General features: G+C 38.4%; 1 long non-coding RNA gene across 3 annotated transcripts; it reads right to left on the reverse strand.

The window, feature by feature from the left end:
* Nucleotides 1–10,709: 10,709 nt before the first annotated feature.
* LOC136697580 (uncharacterized) lies at nucleotides 10,710–23,177 on the reverse strand. Of its 3 annotated transcripts, XR_010802722.1 has the most exons (6): nucleotides 23,083–23,177; nucleotides 21,827–22,001; nucleotides 20,453–20,825; nucleotides 19,998–20,099; nucleotides 17,870–17,971; nucleotides 15,780–15,877 (listed from the first exon to the last, which is right to left on the reverse strand). It is a non-coding gene; the product is annotated as an uncharacterized lncRNA (long non-coding RNA). The 3 variants fall into 3 exon arrangements; XR_010802721.1 differs by lacking the exon at nucleotides 15,780–15,877 and adding an exon at nucleotides 10,710–11,677 and having other exon boundaries at nucleotides 20,453–22,001; XR_010802720.1 differs by having other exon boundaries at nucleotides 20,453–22,001.
* Nucleotides 23,178–23,641: the final 464 nt, after the last annotated feature.

The raw sequence follows: 23,641 nt of genomic DNA on the forward strand, positions 1-23,641 counted from the left end.
TGTGTATGTGAATGAATGTCTGTATGTGTGAGTGAATGCGTGTGAGCCCAGCTATGGATTGGCGCTCTATCCTGGGTCAAATCCTAGTGCCCGATGCAGTCCTCCAGGTGGACGGTCGTTCCTGGTCGAGAGTACGCTGTTGGCTGCCACTTCTCACCAGTGTGTGTGTGTGGATTGAGTGTTCTGAGCGTTCTAAGCAGTGTGGATTGTCCGTGGAGCGTCCTTGGGTGCCTAAAAAGGCGCTATATAAGTGTAAAGAGGCATATATTAGTGGTTAGCACGTTCGCCTCTCAGTGCTGGGATCTTGAGCGGCACTCTGAGCCGCTATAATAATACATTGAACTCTATGGGAGCCGAAACCGTCCCTAGTGCCGAACAAAATTTTATAACTCAAAAACTGTATTTTCAATAATGTTCAAATTTACAGATGCTAGAAAGGACAAGTTTCTCTACCATTTAAAATTTGAAGTTTCTAGGTGAAAGTATGAGGAGGTTATGGTGAATTGTTCGGCTGAAAAGTGAAAAAAACGGTTTTCAGTCAGAGAACCTACAGTGTATGACATCACCCCACTCTATAAGAGCCTCACATTTAAAATGAATGAAATGGGATTTTGAAAGAGGGATAGAAAGAGAAGGATGAGTGCAAGAGGTCCGAAAACGGAAGTGATGGGACCCGGTATGCCCAGGTCAGACCGTCTGAAAGCCTGTGTCCGTAGCTTGAAAAATTACAGAGTTAGAGCGCTTTGAAAATTTATTCCGTAGAAATGACTGGGGAAAAACGGAGCCAAAATCGAGTGTAGTGGACGAACGAGTGTGGGTATTGGAAAGCTGTATACAAGCCCACATTGTCGCTATAGGACGCACGATTTCCAGGTGGAACGGAGTCGATAGCTCGAAAACTGCGGGACTAGTTAAGCGGACATAGAAACGCGCAATAATAATAAAAAAACCAAATCGGATAACAATATATTGCGTGCTGCTGCTTAAAGCAGCAGGCGCAACATAAAAAAACAAATCGGATAACAATATATTGCGCATTGCTACTTAAAGCAGCAGGCGCAACATAATAAGATTTCGAAGAACACTAATTTGGCTTTGACAAGCCAAATTAATAATAAGATTTCGAAGAACATTAATTTGGCTTTGACAAGCCAAATTAGTTATACATTTTAATCAGCAGCCATTAATTCAATCTAAGATTTATTCCACAAAACATGAACATACTACGGAGCCCCTAATGTCTCATGCTCAATATTATTTAGAGTTCTTATAACTTAATTAGTTCCCTCAATTTAGTAATCCATTCCCTCAATTTACTAAATTGAGGGAACAAATGAAGTCTCTAAATACTATTTTTCCACCATGATACTTTAAGGGCTCCGTAACATACAGAGCCAGGGATATTGATTTCCATTTGCAGTTCACTGTATAAAGCCTCCACTGATCAGAACAAACTTGGAAACTTAGACTTGTATTACTTGACATCAGCGGCGATTGCTCTAAGACTGCAAGGGAAGCTTAGCTTCCCCTAAAATGTAAAAAAAATAAGTGATCAAATATATACTGTTGTGTGTACGTGTCATTGAATAAATATGCACTACAACGCGCTCAACTTTTGTTCAGAATCAGCTTCTTATCACTGGTAAAGATGCGGCTTTCCTCTCAATCAAATCCCGCAGCTTCAGTGCTTTAAACGGTGTGGACGGAGAAGCACCAAAGTGCAGCGAAACGAGACAAGTCATTGGATAAATGCTGGGCTTTGTCCCGCTCATCGGACGCTCAGCGTCTCTGGGGGTCCATGTGGCAGTGGGCTGACTTCGGCTGGCCCGAACGCTCAGCTTCTGCATGATGACTGGATGATCTGTCTGAGGCTGAATCTCTTTTTGATTGACAGCAAAATGAGCGAATCAGCGATCCTTTGGTGTAAAGATCCGTGGGAGCACAGGCGGACACACTTCACATGGGCCAAGGCCGTTTAAGCAGCCTAGCTCTGCTGGCCATTGAGAGGACGCTACTCAAGTCCCTGGAAAAGACGCCTTGTTGGTACGACAGGGTCACAGATCATTTTCTTAAAAAGGAACGGAGGGTAGAATTTACGTATAAATAAACCGATTCATTTTATGATGTAGGCCAAAATTGAGCTTCCCCTCCTTGAAAGACCAGCATCTGCCACTGCTTGACATGGTACATCCATTCTTCTGTAAACAGCCTAAAGAAGACAGAAAGACAATGTTTTATTTGTGAAAAGGCACAAATGAACTTGCCCATAAAAATGTACTTAGTGTAGCTATGAAAATCTATGCTGGATGTGAATACACAGTCCCTTGTAACTACAATTGTGACAGTTGATGATCTTCCAGAAATTACCCATATATCTGCCTGAACAGCTCTTATAATTTCATCTGAAATGTTGATAATAAAGACAGTCTGCTGCCATATATCCTTCTATCTCAAACTTTTACGTAATTTTAATGTAACATTTGGACCATTTGTGTGTACAACTGAAATGAACACAAGGTGATTTTATCAATCAATCAAACTAAAAACAAATAAATAAAAACAAGCAAAAATGTATTTATTGTTTAAATTAATTGTATTTGCACTCATTCTTTACTTAAGTATATTATTTTTAGATGAAAAACATACATATAAACACTGACAAGGTATATTTGGTATTAAATTAATGTGTCATATTAATTCTGTAATATCACATGCTATGTTCACAGGGTCATTACAAAAAATATCCACAGTAAAATTTCTTCATCTTCAGGATGTCAATAGTCTGTTATACTGTGTCTTCAATGAGCCTTTCAGATTTTTGAGACACTTTGAAAATAAAGAGATAATATCCACGGAAGGAAGCTAAACGTGTAGTTTTTCCACGGTATGGAAGTTGTGTTCGTATTTCGCCATCTAGCGGCGACAGAATGGAACTACTGCACCATTTAAAGTGAAAGAGAAAATCCTAATGAATTGATTGCTCCTCCTCGGTATCCCGGATGTGTTCTCTGAATTTTTTTCACTAGTATTTTGGTATCTGAATTTCGTCTACTACGGAGCCCCTAAAGGGACTGGGGGAAAAATAAAAAAGGACCACTGATTTTGCGTTCCCTCGCAAACACAATTACGTTCCCTCGCAAAACGTTTTGCGTTTCCTCGCAAATACATTGTGCTCCTTTGCAAATGTTTTATGATACACAATTGTCTTTGTTGCTCAGTCAACACATCAGGACACTGCAATTTCCAGGGAAATTGAGCAACTTGAAACAGATATTATATATGTATTAATTTATCTCTATTAACACACAGTGTAGTTGCCAGTACGAATCGTTCATACATCTGTAAGGAACTGCCTAACATCAGAGGAAGTTGTGAACAACAAGTTTATATACGTTCGGTAGCATCCTGAAAGTGCAAGTCAGAACACAGTAGTTCCACATATCTCCATAGTAACAGGTGTATGAGACGTAGGTGGCTTCATGCGGCGAATTCTGTTTTTTTTAAAAGCTGCAGTAAAAACAGGATACCATTTTATGCAAGAACTGACTTTTACACACATACACACATTACTCCAATACACTACCAATAGCTACACATTTATTCAGGTGTTCACTCTCCATTCTCTCCCACTGATTGGAAACTGTGTTCATTGTCTGTATCTCTGTACTGTTCACGTAACCTTTCTCCATGCGCTTGCACTTTAAATTCTCTCATCCTCATTTCATAGCAATTAACAACACAGCAACAAAGGTTTCAGTTGGCGCTCCCCAATAACATATCCATGTTTTCTGCTGAGAAGAGATGTTATGTCTTTATATTTCAGATCAAGATCAAAGTAAAATTCAACGAGCTGCTCCATAGTTCACCTGACACGCACAGCAAGCATATAATCAACAGCAAGCACAGTACTATGGAGCCCAGAATGTATTTGCGAGGGAACGCTAAATCAATAGTCTGTTTTTATTTTCCCCCAGTCCATTTAGGGGCTCCGTAGTCTACCGAATTTGAACAACTTCGAAATATATTGTTTTAATTTTTTTGCACTTGAATTTTTTTTATCTGAATTTATCTTTTATTCTGAATACTAACAAACGTAATGAAAACGTGTTCTATTCAAGAGAAATATTCAGATTCATAATTTCAGTGCAAAACAAATTCAGTGCTACAACTTCAAAGGTGGTAATATTTCAAAGTCTGATGAGACAGATTTGCTTCCATATAAAACAACAGTGCCCCCTAGCGGAGACTTGTTCGCTGGCCACATTTGTATTTGGAGCAGGTGAAATGCAAGAGGAAAGTCTCAAAATCCAAAAACCCACAAGAGGAAATAAACAAATGCACCTCAGGGAAAACTTGATCCACAAATACAGATTCTACATTTTACAAATAAATTTTAAATCCGAAACTTCAACTTTACAAATATTTGCAATGTAAATTTAAACAAATGTATTTATTTTCGCATAAATTTGTGATATATCTATGAAAACCTAAAAACATGTATTTATGAATGTAACTGTATTTGTACAAACTACAGACTGTGAGACACAGATTGGGATGTGTTCATTTGTGAACAGTGAAACATATTTGTGACTTGTGTTTAATTTGTGGATTAACATTTACTCATTTGTAAAGTATTTTGAGACTAATCTCTCTCCATAAACATCTATCCAACTGGATAACATTAGTATGTGTTGTAGGAAACAATTTTATTACTTTGTGTTTGTGGACAAATATCTTTAAATGATGATTAGAAATTATAACTACATACTCATTGTGTGAAATCTTGTATTTTATATCCACTCATATGAATGACTAACCAGTATTTAACCAGTAGTAAATATTTTAGCCACTGCACGACTGACTGGCATGATGACTCACTGATATTTACACCTTTTTAAATTCTTAAACATCTAACCTTGAACACATGTGCACTATAGGCTTTTAGCATGCTGATATTAATCACAACTGTTAGCCAGGGGGGCTGAAGTGTAGGGGCATGGGGTGACCCTGAAGTGCATTAGTGTCTCTCTCTAAATCTTCTTTAGGGAAAGGAGGCATGGGAAAGAAAAGGTGATTGTCAGCCTCGCTAAGAATGAATGTTTTTGGGGTCACGGGTGCATGTGAAACTGGCACGAGAGAGCTGAGTACTAACATGTCTTATTATGCATATTAATATATGTTAATCAGCCAGAAACGCCTCACCAGCAGGGTACACGTCATATGGGGTATAACTGTGGAGTCAGATCGGGGAGAGGTCAGAGCTTTACTTGGAAGGGGCATTAGTTTTTTTTCATGTATTAGTTCTTCTGGATCCAGTATTGTTAAATAAATACTTTGATTTGCTTTGAACTTCACTCGACTGGTTTCTGCGACTCTTCCGGAACGAACACGTCTCCCCGAAGAGGGAGGGTGTATTTTGGACCTTTTGGATATTTTAAAATTCTAATTACTTTGAGAACGGTCCAAAAGAACATTTTAATCTTCATATGTTGCTGCTAAACTTAAAAAAGGACCATGTTTACACTTAAACCAAAAATTACATTCATACAAATATGGACAAAAATTGGACCTCACTGCTCCTACTATAAATGGTTTTGCACACGTGCACTTTGTCGTATTATGTAGTTGTTGTTTTATGTAGCACCTTGGTCCTGGAAGAACGTTATTTCATTTCACTGTGTACTGTACACCATTTCATATGGCTGAAATGACAATTAAAGACACTTGAAACTACAGTTTATTTTTTCAGTTATTTATGGCTTAAAATAGATCACATTTCAGGTGCAGAATTCATTTTCTAATAATTTATAAACATTGTCTCACAGCTGTATTAAAGTTTAGTATTAGTAGCTGTGCACCACTGTGCTATTTGCAAACACACTTGTTGAACATTGAGAATCTCACATGGATTACTTTATGTTAATTTTTTCATTCACTCATTCTCTATAAATGTTTGTCCAATTCAGGTATTACCATTTAACATAAGTCATTAATGTAAACATGGAAGAATATAAATGGGAAAAGGTCTCTTACCGCTCCTTTATGGGGGAGACAGTAACCTCAGTGGGCCAAGGAAAGTCCTGGAAAGGCTCTCTCAAGCTCATCTGCAGGGGGAAATGGGAACATATTAACAAATTAAGGTCATATTTAGCTCTGAACAGTTTAGCTCAGGAGCATAAAACTCAATGTAGGCAATGGGCCACTGTCAGTTGTCCAGTGGATGGACACAAAACGTTTTAAACCTGATGTGGACAGCTACAGGAAGCCAGTGGGTAAATTTCGGAAGATTGAAGACAAGCCATGCAGCTGCATTCTGGATCAGTTTAAGGGGTCTGAAGGCCCACAGAGGAAGACTAGCCAGGGGTGAGTCGCAGTAGTCAAGCCTTGAAATGACTAAAGACTGGACTAGCACCTGGGCAGCCTCCAGAGAAAGAAAGTGTAGGATCTGCCCAGTGTTGTACAGTAGAAACCTGCATGACGAGATGGGACTGGAGTGTCAGTTGGTGGGAAAGAAAGCATTAGTTGGGTGTCATCAGATAAGTATGGACTGAATTAAAGCTAAACCTTATAAACATTACAGATTTAGACTGTGGTGATGATGATGGCGAGGTAATGTTATAGTGCATATTATTAGAGCTTGACATAGTCTTAAGCAGTGTTGCCAACTCCTCCGTAAAGAAAGTAACCATTGGCTGACAAATTTGCATAATTATCCATTTGTAATTGACGCCGTAGAAGAGAGGAATAACGTCATGGGGAGACAAAAAGTGAGTAAAAACACCCTAAACATGTTCTTGGTTTTGTATTTTTTTTTGGTCATTGAAATAGGCCAACTTTTCTCAAAATAACTATGACTTTAATGCTTTGTCTAGACCCACATTACATAAATCAGTTTTGTTCTGTACTGTTTAATGTTAGAATGTCAAATTTAGTCAAAAGGCTTACGTGGTTTGGAATTGCTAACTCTACGTCCAACCCTCCTCCTTTATCCGGGCTTTGGACCGGCAAAGTGTCATTAAAGGAGACACACTGGCGGTTATTTATTTTCTATTCTTTTTTTGTTTTTTGTTTTCTTGCATTTGATCCAGTTTCAAACCTAATGTACACACATTGTACTGGTTTCCAGAAAGAGTACAGTACCAGTCAAATGTTTGGACAGTCAAATGTTTGTTTTGGGACATTTTCCACAGATTGTGAGTGTGCAGTACCAGTCAAAATTAGGACATCTTCTCTTTTATTATTATTTTCTGTGTTGTAATTGAATATGGAACACATTTAATCTATGAAGGAATACATCTGGAATTATGTAGTAAACAAAAGTGTGTTAAACAAACCAGAACATGTTTTATACTTTAGATTCTTCAAAGTAGCCATCTTTTGCTTTAAATGAGAGCTTTGCAGACTCTCTGCATTTTTTTAGTCAGCTTCATGAGGTTGTCACTTGGAATGCTTTTCAGGGAACAGTTGTGGCCTTGTCATGAGTTCATTTGTAGAACTGCTCACCTTAATATGTTTGAGACCATAACATGGGTTGTGGGCTGGTTCTAAATAGTGAATGGCCCCATTCAACCAATGACTAATGAGAAGATGTATCCAAACTTTTGACTGGTACTGTAGGTCATCTGACTAAGACTGTGATGCAAATGCACTGTCAAATGCAGTGATATAGTGTTACACAGAAGAAACATTTACGTTACATCACACTCTGCAAGCCAGGGTGGGATGATGTTCGGCTTTGTAAATACGTGATTCATCTGCGGTTTGTACGTGGAGTGGAGTGACTGCCAGTGAGTGTTTTGGGACGATGTAGGGACTCATTGAGGACAGTAAATACAGAATGATATGTACTTTCACGTCAGAGTCTCCCCTAGCTTGAGTCCAAGCACCCTTAACAATAACAATTTTAACAAAGAATATACAGCAATCCCCCTCCCCCCGCCGCTGATATAATCCAATAATATAAACCACTCTTTCTCATACTCTGCCTGAAGGTGTGCACGCACACAAACACACTTGAGTGGCAGGGTTTACATGCAAGTTCAGTAAGTGAACAGTAAGTAAATTCTGATGAGGATTTCTGTACTTCATCGCTCAATCAATACCAAAACATAATCATTAATAGCACTCCTCATGTTTACAGAACTGAATCACAAATCACTCTTTATGTTATTAATGTGAGTTTGGGGCTATTTATCTTTTTTTCTAGGAGGCTAATGTTGTACTTTGCTGGTTGTCAATCAAGCACTGTCCACTCTTTGAATTGGCCAGAGATGAGAGCTGTTGTACCACTGGTGGAGCCAAGGTGCTAGAGTAGTACTGTTTGTATGTGTTGTAGTGAGATATGATGAATGTATATCAATTTCTAATAAGAAATTGAGACTTTCTGAGAGTTTATTTCAAATACCCAAACTTTAGCTTGTTTCAGAGACACACCAAGCCAAGATTGGAATGTGATATAAGCTTTTCAGAAAGAACGGGCCCCAAATTGGTGCCTGGCTGTCTGTGTCAGAGAGTCATAAAACTGACACTATAGGCCCTTTCAAGGAAAGTTTATGAGAAAAGAATCTTTTGGGAGACACTCCTGAGGATCGGTTTATGCTCTGTATGAACTGTTTAATGAAGAACTTTTCAAACTATAGAATTAAACCTTAATTCCCATTGGTTTAAAACAATTTGAAGTTACATATGTGCACAATTGTTTGAAATTAATAATTAATAATTTTGGACAATAAAAATGGGTGGGATTAATTTACATGTGTTTAAAGTCACTATGTTTTATATGAATTTTTGTAGCACCAAGGTAGCCACATACTATGTGTATAGTTGGTTAATAATTATGTAGAACATGGTTGTCTTAATGATATTACTTTTTGTTAACATCTTTTATACTGCAAAGTATGATTCAAAATCTTGGGATATTCATTTGAAAAAAAAAAAAGAGATAGGCTTCAAGCCTTTGTCTTCTCAAGGTATCTAAGAAACAAACACAGCAAATGCTTATGAGAATAGGTTTTTGGCCAAATGTTTGCTGATACACCATAGCAGCCAACTTGTAAAACTTTAACAATTACATACCAATGCCTTTACAAATGCCTAGCAAAAATTAGCAATAACCCATTACAGTAACAACTGTGATAGATGTCAGCACTGGTTTAATTTGGATTGCCTTAATATTATCATTCCTGCAAAATATGTCCATTGGTTTTGTGTGCTGTGTCATAAACAAGGCTGAGACTGCAGAGGAATACTCTGACATACTTGTCTTTTTTCGGATATCAAAATAACAAACTGTGAGCATAAAGCAAGTGTGTCTGTAAAGGGCCATTGTGGACCTAGGACATTGTCCAAAACAAGTAGCAACACATCTGATCTTATGCGTTAAATAAGGTAGCCCCTGCTTTCTGGGAATGTCTGCTCTGATTTTCTTTAAATGTATCCTGTGGATAAACCAACCTTTTGCATACACCTACTGTATGTACAAAGCTGGCACATGTTATGTCTCTCATGAGTGAGGTCAGACAATTTACTTTATTTTTACATTGAAAGTAATTTTTTTGGATTGTAACTATTAATGTAGATTTGTGTGTATATAATTACAGAAATATTCTGCCAAATATTGACAGTTGGTCAATAAAACTATTTAAAAGATCTGTTAAAAAAACCTACTCAAATTATTGCCTACACCGCCATTACTTCATTCAAGCAGCTACATGTTCTTTCAGAGCAATTTCATTAAACATTCAAAATCAATTGAATTTTATTCTCAAAAATGCATCACCATGGGCAATGGTTAAATTGACCAAAATAAGAGGTGTAGTATGTTGTAGTATGTCATGTGTGTTACACTTCATCAAATACAACTCATCACTAGCAATGGTGCATGGCTAGCAATGGTTACATTTACCAACGCACAAGATGTAGTGTATGTCATGTGCGTGGTTCGTCACCTTCTTTTTTACTGTATAGTGTAGTTTGTAAACGATCCCTTAGATCTCGCGGAGATAGCGGCAGCCCATAGGAAACAATATATGTCCTGTTTTTTAAATGGCAAACATTTCTGACATAAACTGAGTTGTAGCTGCTTGTCTTTGATCCCAAAAGCAATACTTTGAAAGTATTAAGGCATTTGCATGCACCGTTTGAGAGCTATTGAAGAAACAATTTGAATTTGCGAATATAAAACCAACTATACCGGAGTCGTTCTGGCCCAGATATTACGGTACAATGGGCCCGGATCCGGGTAAAATTCTTGTTTGCTATGTGGGTTCCCTCTTCAGCTCACCTGTGTTTGTCCAGAAGCAGCCCAGACGAGTAATAATCCAAATACTGTGAAACTAAAAGCAACTCGATCCATGGTGATCCACACACCACTGAATCGTCTCTCTCTCTCTCTCTCTCTCTCTCTCTCACACACACACACACACACACACACACACACACACACACACACACACACACACACACACACACACACACACACATACTTGTTTCTGTGCGTTGTGGGGGTCACCTGGAGGAATACTTACATTGTGGGGTCCACCCTTTCCCAAGGTGCTACAGACTTGAAAAAAATCATGCTTTGTCAAAATGCACTTGTGAATCTTAATATCACTTCAAATTACAAATATCTCAACAAAATTGATTCTGACCAGACGTCCTCGTGACTTGTGGGGACATTTCAGGTTTGGAGTATATTTGGGGACCAAATATTACACAAATCACCTGTTCTCATTCTTTGTGGGGACCAATTTCATTTTGAGAGAGAACAATGTGTAATCTATAATTAATGCAGAAAAACAACTAATCCAGGCCGATGCATTCGTTTAAAGATTAATTTATTAACCTTTAACGTTATTTGAACTAATTTGTTCTTTTATTAAACTCTGAAAAAGATAGGCACAGATGTGTACATACTGTAGAAGCAATGAATTTGGCCAAAAACTGTGAGAATAAAACACAATATAAATAAATAATACCTTGAATAACTGATGAGCTTAGCTAGGCTAAAGAAAATTAAAAATCAATATGAACACACACAATATAAACTCAGAATAATTGACATGAGACAGTCCATCTATGATATTAACCAAGAACACCATTACGAACACTGTACTTACACTCGCTGTCCATTATATTAGTTACTCTTACCATGTAGGAGCACTGCCATGTCTGATCCACTCATACCAGAGCAACACATTAATTGTGCTTGTGCAATGCATGGGACCTACACTACTGGACTGTTTGGTCCCTGGTTGGCTTTTCACTACCACAACCTCACCCCAAGAAATGTATCTGGAATCAAAACAAATCGCGCTAAGTGGGGGTCCTCTAGGAGTACTGCCCATTGAAAACCAGGGTGAAATCTGGTAAGCAAAGCATGCAGCACAAGAAATGGACACTATTCTGTAAATGCTGAACTACAAAATGCTCCTACATTGTAAATGGAGCTGATGAAATGAACAGTGAGTATAGACACAAGGTGTTCCTATCAAAACTGCCTGGTCCGAGAGAGCTTTGATCAAGTCTGAAAACAGAAACTTTAAAACAATATAAATCACATCACAACATTGCAGAGACAGGTTTAAGAGCCCACTGTTCAGATGTATACAGTGAAAAAACAGCTTTCCAGGAACTTTCCATCAACATGAGCTTCTCCACTCCATGGAATTCACTGGACCTAGGTGACAAAAAAAAAATATATATATATATATATACCTCAAAGGAAATTTTCCTATGCCTAAATTTTAATAAAAAATTCTCTTTTACCAACATCTTTTTTGGCACAAATTGCATGATTTAATAAGGCTGTTTTTCTTACAACATGCAAAAGAGAAAACAGACCTACATTGGCACTCAAAATGGTATCAAGCCCCAAATTAGGATTATTAGCTATTTTTTTTGTAAAAAGTGATTAAAATAACAATTTAAATAGATAAAATTGTTTTCTCCCAATCCAACAAAAAATGCCCAAAATAACTACTGCCTCAGAATTATTAAACACCTTTTAAAACCCTTTGTGACAGGTGTAATTAATACTTAGTAGAGTACCTTTTTACCATTTCTTTATACTTGAGTGAATCCATCTCATTCATAAAACAAGTACGTTCATAAATATCATTCAATTACATGTTTCTTGATGGATTCCTGATATATGATCACACTGCACGATTGTAGCCCCGATTTTCTTGTCAAAGACTGTTTTAGGGGATCACGGGAACAACCCTTAGGTCAGAGGCAAATCAACACTATCTCAATTGCTACGTGTGAACCGCTGAAAGATGTGATACAAGAGCTTGCCCAGAAATCGCTGATGCCATGCAAACAGCCAATAAATATCCAGTAGTATGAGACTTGTGACTGACAGTGAGCGAAGAGACAAGCTCCCATCAATGAGAATTTGAGGCATAGGCTGATGAGAAGAAGAACTACACTGTTGTCTGTGTTGTGTCTACTGGTCCTGTTCTGTATGTATTTTAAGATCTTTGTAATTACTGCACTGTACTCTCTGCACTAATGTTCTGGAGTCAAATACGGAGTCAAAAAAGGGTAAAAAACTTTGAGTTTGTAAAACAATACTCACAAATGTAACAGACTTTGTAACTGTGTTTGAGCAACTACATACACGTTAAAATCCACAAATGTATACGTCAAATTTAAAACAACAACTACAATAATAATAACTTAAATTCACAGATGTGTAAAAAAGATTTGCATTTGTAAATGAAATGTTGTGAATGTGTGAATCAGTAAAATACTTAAAATGTGCAAGAGCAAACCTTTTTTAAAGGTTCCAAATGTGACAGTGGGAGTTTTTGAATGAGATGGAAAAAACACACATTCGCCTTCTCTGCTGTGTGTGCGAATCTCTTTTTGCAGTTGCGAATTAAAGACCCTGTTTTGAAGGCCAATTGATAGACCAATAGGAAAGCTTTAGCTGGACCAATCAGATCGCAAGGTTTGTTTAACCAATCGGATTTGTTGCTGTCAACCATAGCGCTTTTCCACCAAAAGAACTCTGGTTCTTGAACCAGTTCTGTTCCTGATTCTAGGAACATTGGTTCTTTCCAGTGAACCACCGCATTTCTACACATTTTGAGGGGAACCAGGAATACGTCATGAACGGAGACACTATGGCTGAGTTCAGAGGCATCCTGCTGACCTTGTGAACAGCGGAGAAACGTAACCAAGAGCCCAGAGCTTCAAATACAGCGTTATCGCCCAGTGGAGCTTGACAGGGTCATTCACAACGTTTCATATAAATAAATAATAGGAAAAAACAGGAACATGCCCCATTTTTATGCGTTTTTGGTGAAGTTAGGCGCAATTGCATGTGCGTTGATCAAAGCCGCGGCTCTTGTTTACGTTTCTCTGCTGTCCGTAGAAACGCGGCGGTTCGCAGACCTGAGTTCATTTTGTGGAAAAGCGCTATGGTTGACAGCAACAAATCAATGTTCCAATTGGTTAAACAAACCTCACAATCTGCTTGGTCCAGCTAAAGATTTCCTATTGGTCCATCAATTGGCCGTCAAAACAGGGTCTTAAATCTGCATCTGCAAAAAGAGATTCGCACACGCAACAAAGAAGGAGAATGTGTGGATTTTTCCATCTCATTCAAAAATTCCCCCAGTCACATTTGGAACTTTAAAAAGGTTTGCTCTTGCACATTTTAAACCGTTTGAGAAGTTACTGATTCACACATTCACAACATTTCATTTACAAATGCAAATCTTTTTTGCACATTTGTGAATTTAATTTATTATTGTAGTTGTTGTTTTAAATTTGTGCATTCCAATACATTTGTGGATTTTAGTTTTACGTGTATGTAGTTGCTCAAGCACAGTTAAAATTTCGTGTATGTAGTTGCTCAAAAGCAGTTACAAAGTCCATTACATTTGTGAGTATTGTTTTAAAATGCACCAGAACAAACCTTTATGTTCCAAATGTGACAAAAAATGCACACATTCACCTTCTCTGCTGCTTGTGTAAATCTCTTTTAACAGTTGTGAATGTTTGACCCTGATTGGCCAACTGATAGGAAACCAATAGGAAAGCTTTAGCTGTACCAATCATATAGTGAGGTTTATTTAACCGATCAGAACATTGATTTGTTGCTGTCAATCACAGCACTATTTCACCAAAAGAACTCTGGCTCCTAAACCGGTTCCATTCCTGATTCTTGGAACCTTGGTTCTTTCCAATGAACTGCTGCGTTTCTACACGTTTAAAGGGGAAACAGGTATACGTCATTAGCGGGGGAGTCGCTGTGCCTGAATACAGCGCCAGCACCAAAGACTGTTAGACTCATTGTTAGAGTCATTATTTATTCTTTGTTTACCATGAAGTCAGACCCGAGTGAGATATAATACTGTGTAAATGTTGCCGAGTTCAGAGCCGTCCTGCTGAGCTTGTGAACAGCAGAGAAACGTAACCGAGAGCTGCGGCTCTGACCAACACAAATGGAATCGCACACAAACAGCACCAGAAACAAAAAAACAGGGCGTGTTCCTGTTTTATTTCTTTTTATTTATTTATTTGAAACGTTGTAAATTACCCTGTCAAGCTCCGCAGTGCAATAACGCTGCATTTGAAACTCCGCTGGGAACAAACTTTTCTAGGTCGCGAACCAGTTTGTGTAGATGGAAACATACCAAACGGTTCCAAATTCACCTTGCGAACTGGAACCGTTCTGGTTCCTTTTTGGTGGAAATGCACTATCAGAGATACAATAGAGTAGGGGTCCCCAATTACTTTTACTCAAGGGCCACATCCAACAAACATCGTAAAGGCAGGGTGTCATTCTCATATTTTTTCATACAGTGCTTTACAAGATTTATTATTTCGGTTAATATATTAAGTCTATGTAAATCGGTAGGCCTTACTAACTACAGTTATTTTATTTTACAAACTCTTCAATGAGAGAAGTGATAGTGGCAGGTGGAAACGAGATACCTGAATTTTTGTATTTAAATTGTATCATCAGCAAATTGCAAGAATGCAAACCCCAGCCTTGTATGTGTAACGAGACCAATGGCCTGATGTGGCAGCAAGTCCAGTTTATATTATTACATTTATTCAAACTAGGAACTATGACTAAACGTTAACTACATCAGTGGCATAGCCACAAATTGATCTTTGGGTGGGCCTGTGTAAAAGTGTGTGGGCACAATTATTCTTTCTATAATAATAAGCAGTGTGATTTATGAAATTGTAGGCTGCCAACTTTCTGAAACCAAATTTAAGGACACATTTATAGCTTTACTATTTTAAATACTTCACTAATTACAATTTATATAAATAAATCATGGACAGTTAATACAAGTGAGGACCAATGAGAAGCATGTTCTGTGGAGTACCTGCCCCTCCCTCTGGCTAAGGGAGACCTGCAGAGCTTCTGTCTGTTTCAAGCTATAAGTTTTTACAGTCTAACCTCAAAACAATATAATAAATGGTGTCCTGTGTTGGTTCAATACCAAACACGGCTTTCAGTGTCCAAATATCGAACAAAGTTTGGGAACTGTACAGAACGTGGGTGGCAGGCACATGCAAGACCAGTAGAGATAGGTGTTATGGGATTTGTAGCCAAGTTTGCTGCATCCATGCATGTGAACTTCGATATCAGGTGCCGAAAACTATGGGCAGCTGTGGAGGAGTTATCAGAACCAGCTGAAATTCTAGTCAGCAGTTGTGGAAAAGAAAAAAAATACTTGGGGAAAATGCATATTACTTAGAGAAATACACTGTAACGTAAACTGTAGTTCAGAAAATGTTGTCTGTATACTGACCTGTGAGTGTACTGCTATACTAGGAGTGTCTCCCTAGAAGTGGTCCCTACGATGCTAGACCTGACAGTGTGTGTCACCAATACAAACTGAAAGAGCTGTGTAAGAAAAAAAAATAATAACAAATTCAAACTAGACCCTCAGTGACACCAGTCATGAGGTAACATACACTGTAGTTCAGAAAAGCTGTCTGTATATTGACCTGTGAGTGTACTGCTGTAGTAGGAGTGTCTTCCTAGAAGTGGTCCCTACGACGCTAGACCTGACAGTGTGTGTCACCAATACAACCTTAAAGCGCTGTGTCAGAAAAGAAAATAATAACAAATTCAAACTAGACCCTCAGTGACATCAGTCATAAGGTAATGTACAGTGTAGTTCAGAAACGCTGTCTATATATTGACCTGTGAGTGTACTGCTATAGTAGGAGTGTCTCCCTAGAAGGGGACCCTTCTATGCTAGACCTGACAGTGTGTGTCACCAATACAACCTTAAAGAGCTGTATCAGAAAAGAAAATAATAACAAATTCAAATTAGAACCTCAGTGACATCAGTCATGGGGTAATGTACACTGTAGTTCAGATAAACTGTCTGTATATTGACCTGTGAATGTACTGCTTTAGTAGAAGTGTCTCCCTAGAAGGGGACCCCACTATGCTAGACCTGACAGTGTGTGTCATTAATATAAGCTTAAAGAGCTGTGTCAGAAAAGAAAATAATAACAAATTCAATCTAGACCCTCAGTGACATCAGTCATGAGGTAATGTACACTGTAATTCAGATAAACTGTCTGTATATTGACATGTGAGTGTACTGCTTTAGTAGGAGTGTCTCCCTAAACGGGGACCCCACTATGCTAGACCTGACAGTGTGTGTCATTAATATAAGCTTAAAGAGCTGTGTCAGAAAAGAAAATAATAACAAATTCAAACTAGACCCTCAGTGACATCAGTCATGGGGTAATGTACACTGTAGTTCAGATAAACTGTCTGTATATTGACCTGTGAGTGTACTGCTTTAGTAGGTGTTTCTACCTAAACGGGGACCCCACTATGCAAGACCTGACAGTGTGTGTCACTAATATAAGCTTAAAGTGCTGTGTCAGAAAAGAAAATAATAACAAATTCAAACTAGACCCTCAGTGACATCAATCATGAGGTAATGTACACTGTAGTTCAGAAACGCTGTCTGTATATTGACCTGTGAGTGTACTGCTATAGTAGGAGTGTCACCCTAGAATGGGACCCCTCTATGCTAGACCTGACAGTGTGTGTCACTAATATAAGCTTAAAGAGCTGTGTCAGAAAAGAAAATAATAACAAATTCAAACTAGACACTCAGTGACATCAGTCATGAGGTAATGTACAGTGTAGTTCAGAAACGCTGTCTGTATATTGACCTGTGAGTGTACTGCTTTAGTAGGTGTTTCTACCTAAACGGGGACCCCACTATGCAAGACCTGACAGTGTGTGTCACTAATATAAGCTTAAAGCGCTGTGTCAGAAAAGAAAATAATAACAAATTTAAACTAGACCATCAGTGACATCAATCATGAGGTAATGTACACTGTAGTTCAGAAACGCTGTCTGTATATTGACCTGTGAGTGTACTGCTATAGTAGGAGTGTCTCCCTAGAATGGGACCCCTCTATGCTAGACCTGACAGTGTGTGTCACTAATATAAGCTTAAAGAGCTGTGTCAGAAAAGAAAATAATAACAAATTCAAACTAGACACTCAGTGACATCAGTCATGAGGTAATGTACAGTGTAGTTCAGAAATGCTGTCTGTATATTGACCTGTGAGTGTACTGCTTTAGTAGGTGTTTCTCCCTAAACGGGGACCCCACTATGCAAGACCTGACAGTGTGTGTGTGCACATTTGACCAAAACCTTTTCAATAGTTCCGTCCTGAGAGGGTCCCCACAACGTAAGGCCTGAGAGTGTGTGTAACCAGTACCATCCCTGAGGCCTCACCCAAAAGCAATGAACTATCACAATTTTGTACCAGAGAAATTAACTTCAACTGACCACAGTGACCTGCCTCACTAAAACATATTTCAGTGACTATATGGACATAAAACCTTTTTAAATACCTCCAAGTCAGAGGACGGCGCTCCAGCGCTGAGCACAGGACCGGAAGCTCAGTGGGTTTGTTCTACCATGTCCATCGTGTCAGCAGTGTCCTCTCATGCCTTCTACAGAGATTTCAAACAACAGTAAAACATTTCGGTGAACACCACACACAAATGCATTAGTATTTAAAGTGCAATACATTTTACATCATGTTTAATCTCTCATCAGTTAAACAATTGCTGAGTCAAATTGACTTGACATGGATACACCATGGTATTAAAAAACGTAAGACACATTTGTCCTGACACAAGTAACAATTTCAGATTATACCACCAATACAACCGCCAATACAACCTGAAAGAGCTGAATCAGAAAAGTAAATAACCAATTTAAACTAGACCCTCAGTGACATCAGTCATAAGGTAACGTACACTGTAGTTCAGAAACGCTGCCTGTATATTGACCTGTGAATGTACTGCTATAGTAGGAGTGTCTCCCTAGAAGGGGACCCCTCTATGCTAGACCTGACAGTGTGTGTCACTAATATAACCTGAAAGAGCTGTGTCAGAAAAGAAAATAATAACAAATTCAAACTAGACCCTCAGTGACATCAGTCATGAGGTAACGTACACTGTAGTTCGGAAAAGCTGTCTGTATATTGAGATGTGAGTGTACTGCTATAGTAGGAGTTTCTCCCTAGAAAGGGACCCCTCTATGCCAGACCTGACAGTGTGTGTCATTAATATAAGCTTAAAGAGCTATGTCAGAAAAGAAAATAATAACAAATTCAAACTAGACCCTCAGTGACATCAGTCATGAGGTAATGTACACTGTAGTTCAGATTAACTGTCTGTATATTGACCTGTGAGTGTACTGCTTTAGTAGGTGTGTCTCCCTAAACGGGGACCCCACTAGGCTAGACCTGACAGTGTGTGTCATTAATATAAGCTTAAAGCGCTGTGTCAGAAAAGAAAATAATAACAAATTCAAACTAAACCCTCAGTGACATCAGTCATGGGGTAATATACACTGTAGTTCAGATAAACTGTCTGTATATTGACATGTGAGTGTACTGCTTTAGTAGGAGTGTCTCCCTAGAAGGGGACCCTTCTATGCTAGACCTGACAGTGTGTGTCACCAATACAACCTTAAAGAGCTGTATCAGAAAAGAAAATAATAACAAATTCAAATTAGAACCTCAGTGACATCAGTCATGGGGTAATGTACACTGTAGTTCAGATAAACTGTCTGTATATTGACCTGTGAGTGTACTGCTTTAGTAGGTGTGTCTCCCTAAACGGGGACCCCACTATGCAAGACCTGACAGTTTGTGTAACTAATATAAGCTTAAAGCGCTGTGTCAGAAAAGAAAATAATAACAAATTCAAACTAAACTCTCAGTGACATCAGTCATGGGGTAATGTACACTGTAGTTCAGATAAACTGTCTGTATATTGACCTGTGAGTGTACTGCTTTAGTAGGTGTGTCTCCCTAAACAGGGACCCCACTATGCTAGACCTGACAGTGTGTGTCACTAATATAAGCTTAAAGAGCTGTGTCAGAAAAGAAAATAATAACAAATTCAAACTAGACCCTCAGTGACATCAGTCATGGGGTAATGTACACTGTAGTTCAGATAAACTGTCTGTATATTGACCTGTGAGTGTACTGCTTTAGTAGGTGTGTCTCCCTAAAAGGGGACCCCACTATGCAAGACCTGACAGTGTGTGTAACTAATATAAGCTTAAAGCGCTGTGTCAGAAAAGAAAATAATAACACATTCAAACTAAACCCTCAGTGACATCAGTCATGAGCTAATGTACAGTGTACTTCAGAAACGCTGTCTGTATATTGACCTGTGAGTGTACTGCTTTAGTAGGTGTTTCTACCTAAACGGGGACCCCACTATGCAAGACCTGACAGTGTGTGTGTGCACATTTGACCAAAACCTTTTCAATAGTTACATCCTGAGAGGGTCCCCACAAGGCCTGAGAGTATGTGTAACCAGTACCATCCCTAAGGCCTCACCCAAAAGCAATGAACTATCACAATTTTGTACCAGAGAAATTAACTTCAACTGACCACAGTGCCCTGCCTCACTAAAACCTATTTCAGTGACTATATGGACATAAAACCTTTTTAAATACCTCCAAGTCAGAGGACGGAGCTCCAGCGCTGAGCACAGGACCGGAAGCTCAGGGGGTTTGTTCTACCATGTCCATCATGTCAGTGGTGTCCTCTCATGCCTTCTACAGAGATTTCAAACAAAGGTAAAACAGCCTACAGTTAATGAAATATCACAATTTAATATTAAACATTTGGTAACCACAAATGAGACTATCAGTGTAATTTAATGAATACACAATCTTTTATTTTAATCTACATATTATGCATAACCTAGCTTCAGTTCAAAAATTGAAAAGTTTTAAAAACACATTAGCATTTAGCAGAAAATAAAAATAAAAAGCTGAATTTTACCAGTACTCCTTATATTACAAATAACTACTCTACAACTGCTTAAAGGCTGCTAATTTAAAACATTAAGTGAACTATTCAGGCAAAAAAAAAAAAACAAAAAAAAAAACACCTTTTTTAGATTTACCTTTATAGGAGTTTAGAGATACCTTCCAATACATTGGTGTTGATAGTGGCACTGATGACATTCTGTGCTGCTTCATCAAGTGCTTTCACTCTCCTCCGTCTCAATTGTACTGTCCTCCTGGAACTCACAATATGCGTAAATGTAGGCAGACAAATCATAACCTAGCCACTGAAATACATTGCATTGTAATGCTGGTCCCAAGCGTGTATAAATAGGGAGGGTTGTGTCAGAAAGATTATCTTTTGTATAAACTATGTCAAATTAACAATGCAGATCACTAACAAGAGTTCCATATCGGATCAGAGGAGGCCCGGGTTAACAACGTCCACCATTGGGATTGTTTCCTGCCAGTGTACCAGTGGAAATTGGGATACTGTTGGTCACAGGAGGAGAAGGAGAGGGGGAACAAGAGTTGAGAGACAAAATAAAGAAGAGGGTGAGGAAGGTGGAGGTGAGAGTGGAAACACTGAACCTTAGCACTATGACTGGTAAAAAGAGAGAGATAGCTGAAATGGTGGTAGAATTTGCCCCAAAAAATGCAAATGGCAGTAGTAAATACTTATTTTCAGAAGAAGGAAGAGCATAGGGTGACATTTAAGAGTGGAGGAAGGTCTACACATGTGGACTTTGTTTTATGCAGGCGAAGCAACCTGAAGGAATTTAGTGACTGTAAGGTGGTGGCAGGGGTAAAGTATAGCAAGGCAGCATCAGACGGTGGTGGTAGGTAGGATGTATTTGGAGGTGAAGAAAAGGAAGTGGGTGAGGGCTAAATCACAGATCAGATGGTGGACGTTAAAGTAAGAACAGTACGGTGTGTGATTCAGGGAGGAGGTGAGGCAGATGCTAGGTGGGGTGGACGAGGTGATGGACAGATGGGCAGAGACTGCAAAAGCAGTGAGGGAATCGGCTACAGGTACTGTGTTTGTTGTATGGACAGAGGAAGGAAGGGAGGAGACTGTGCTGGAATGAGGAGATCATGCAGGAAATCTTAAGAAGGAAGTGGTCGACAAAATAGAATTGGAATCTCAAGAGAGATGTCTAAAGAAATACAAAAAAATGCAGCATCAAGCAAACGGAGAAGTGACAAAGGCTAGGGAAAATGCACGTGAAAAGTTGTATGAGAATATGGATAGTGAGGTTAGAATAAAAGACATGTATGGACTGGCGAGATGAGAGAGGAACAGGATGTTAGGATGTACAGCATGTTAGGATGATAATGAATGTAGAAGGTATTGTGCAGACTAATGAAGAGATGATATTTGAAGGTGGAAGGAGTACTTTGAGGAACTGATGAATGTTTCTGAGGAGAATAGGGAGCATGTTAAGGTTAGTCTGGAGCTATGGAGAAACACAGTAATTCATTCACTCACTTACTGTAAGTATACATCTAAATGTGAATAAACAGTTCTCGTATTCTGAGCTTAGATGCAGATCAGTCGAGGGGTCAGTGCATTACTCTCCTTTTTCTCCTCCCAGATCTTTCCCTTTTCCTCTTTCCACCTGCCCAGGAACGGCTTCTGCTGTCTCCCTCTCCACAATCTCTCTCTCCCTAAAAGTAAACAAATACAAACAAACCAAATGTTACAAGCAAGTCAGGCTTATAGTACACACCAAATGCTCACTGATTTTCAAATGAAGGAGTTGCAAATATAATCATAGGCTACAATGTCAAACACATTGTTTTAGATTTGCAGATTTTTAACATCTCAAAGCAATTTTACGTGATTTAAACTAATTACAAAAACCCACATATTGGCACTTTCTGAAGTGAATGCACTGAAAATACAGTTTTAATAAAACTCTGATTATATGATTCTAATAAAATATCACGTTTACTCTCAATATTAAACATTTACAAATGAAGCGTCACCTTAAACACTTGCCTCTAACTGGCCTCTATAATGTAAACAGCTGAAGTAACTGTCTCTCTGTCTCCAACATGCATTCATGGAAACAGAGTCCTTTAAAAACTTCATTTTACAAAACCAGCCGAATATTCTCTCTATATCCAGTATAACGTTAGCTAAAGCACGAAAGCTATTGTTAACGTCACATTTAAGAGCCTCTTTCTCTCTGCACTACTCTCACACGGAAATATAGCCCTTTAAAACATTTAAAACAGATTAATAACTCCCATTCTCTCTATATACACACAAATAAGACTAAAATAAGCGTCACAATACCGAGTAAAGCCATATATTTAAGCAATTTTACGTGATTTAAAGTAATTACAAAAACCCACATATTGGCACTTTAATTTAACTTTCCCGTCTGTCTTTCTCTCTCAAGTGAATGCACTGAAAATACAGTTTTAATAAAACTCTCTAACTGTCTCTCTGTCTCCAACACGCATTCATGGAAACAGAGTCCTTTAAAAACTTAATTTTACAAAACCAGCCAAATATTCTCTCTATATCCAGTATAGCGTTAGCTAAAGGACGAAAGCTGTTGTTAACGTCACATTTCACGGGCCTCTTTCTCTCTGCACTACTCTCGCACGGAAATATAGCCCTTTAAAACATTTAAAACAGCTTAATAACTCCCATTCTCTCTATATACACACACAAATACGACTAAAATAAGCGTTACATTACCGAGTAAAGCCATATATTTAAGCCGTTGTTTATTACCTTTCAGCTCGTCCTGTGCACGACCCCGCAGACTCTTCGTGGAACAGAGGGATTATGGGAAGTGTAGTTCCTTTGTAGTTCCGAGTTGCTTTTCCTTTATTCAATGTAGAACGGTGAAAACTACAAACCGCCATTTTATATTCGCTTCCATTACACAGAGCCATTATCTTCAACCAAATGTTCGGCTGAGCTATTTTAATACATAAAGAGTGGACTATATTTACACGTATATGAATTTTACTCTTGAACGTGTCACCATTAAAGACTTTATAACGCTGATGTTTGAACTAAAAGTTTTAATTTAAATAATTTAATTCACCTCCTCACTAACTTACAATATACTACACCAGGATTAATATTTTGTAACTAAATGTGATGTCCATGTACATTTCTTGTTAAGATTATTTTCTATGTTTAAAAGACTAACTAGTTGTGTACGGTGTTTTATTTGTGTTTACCTTGGAGAAGGAGCCATTAATGCAGTGTTTAAAGGACCCTAGTTCATTTAATATGAGTCACTATCAGTGTTGCGTAGACGCAGTACTGAAGTGTGTACGGA

This window comes from Hoplias malabaricus, chromosome 5 (genome assembly GCF_029633855.1).
Source record: "Hoplias malabaricus isolate fHopMal1 chromosome 5, fHopMal1.hap1, whole genome shotgun sequence".
Classification (NCBI taxonomy): domain Eukaryota; kingdom Metazoa; phylum Chordata; class Actinopteri; order Characiformes; family Erythrinidae; genus Hoplias; species Hoplias malabaricus.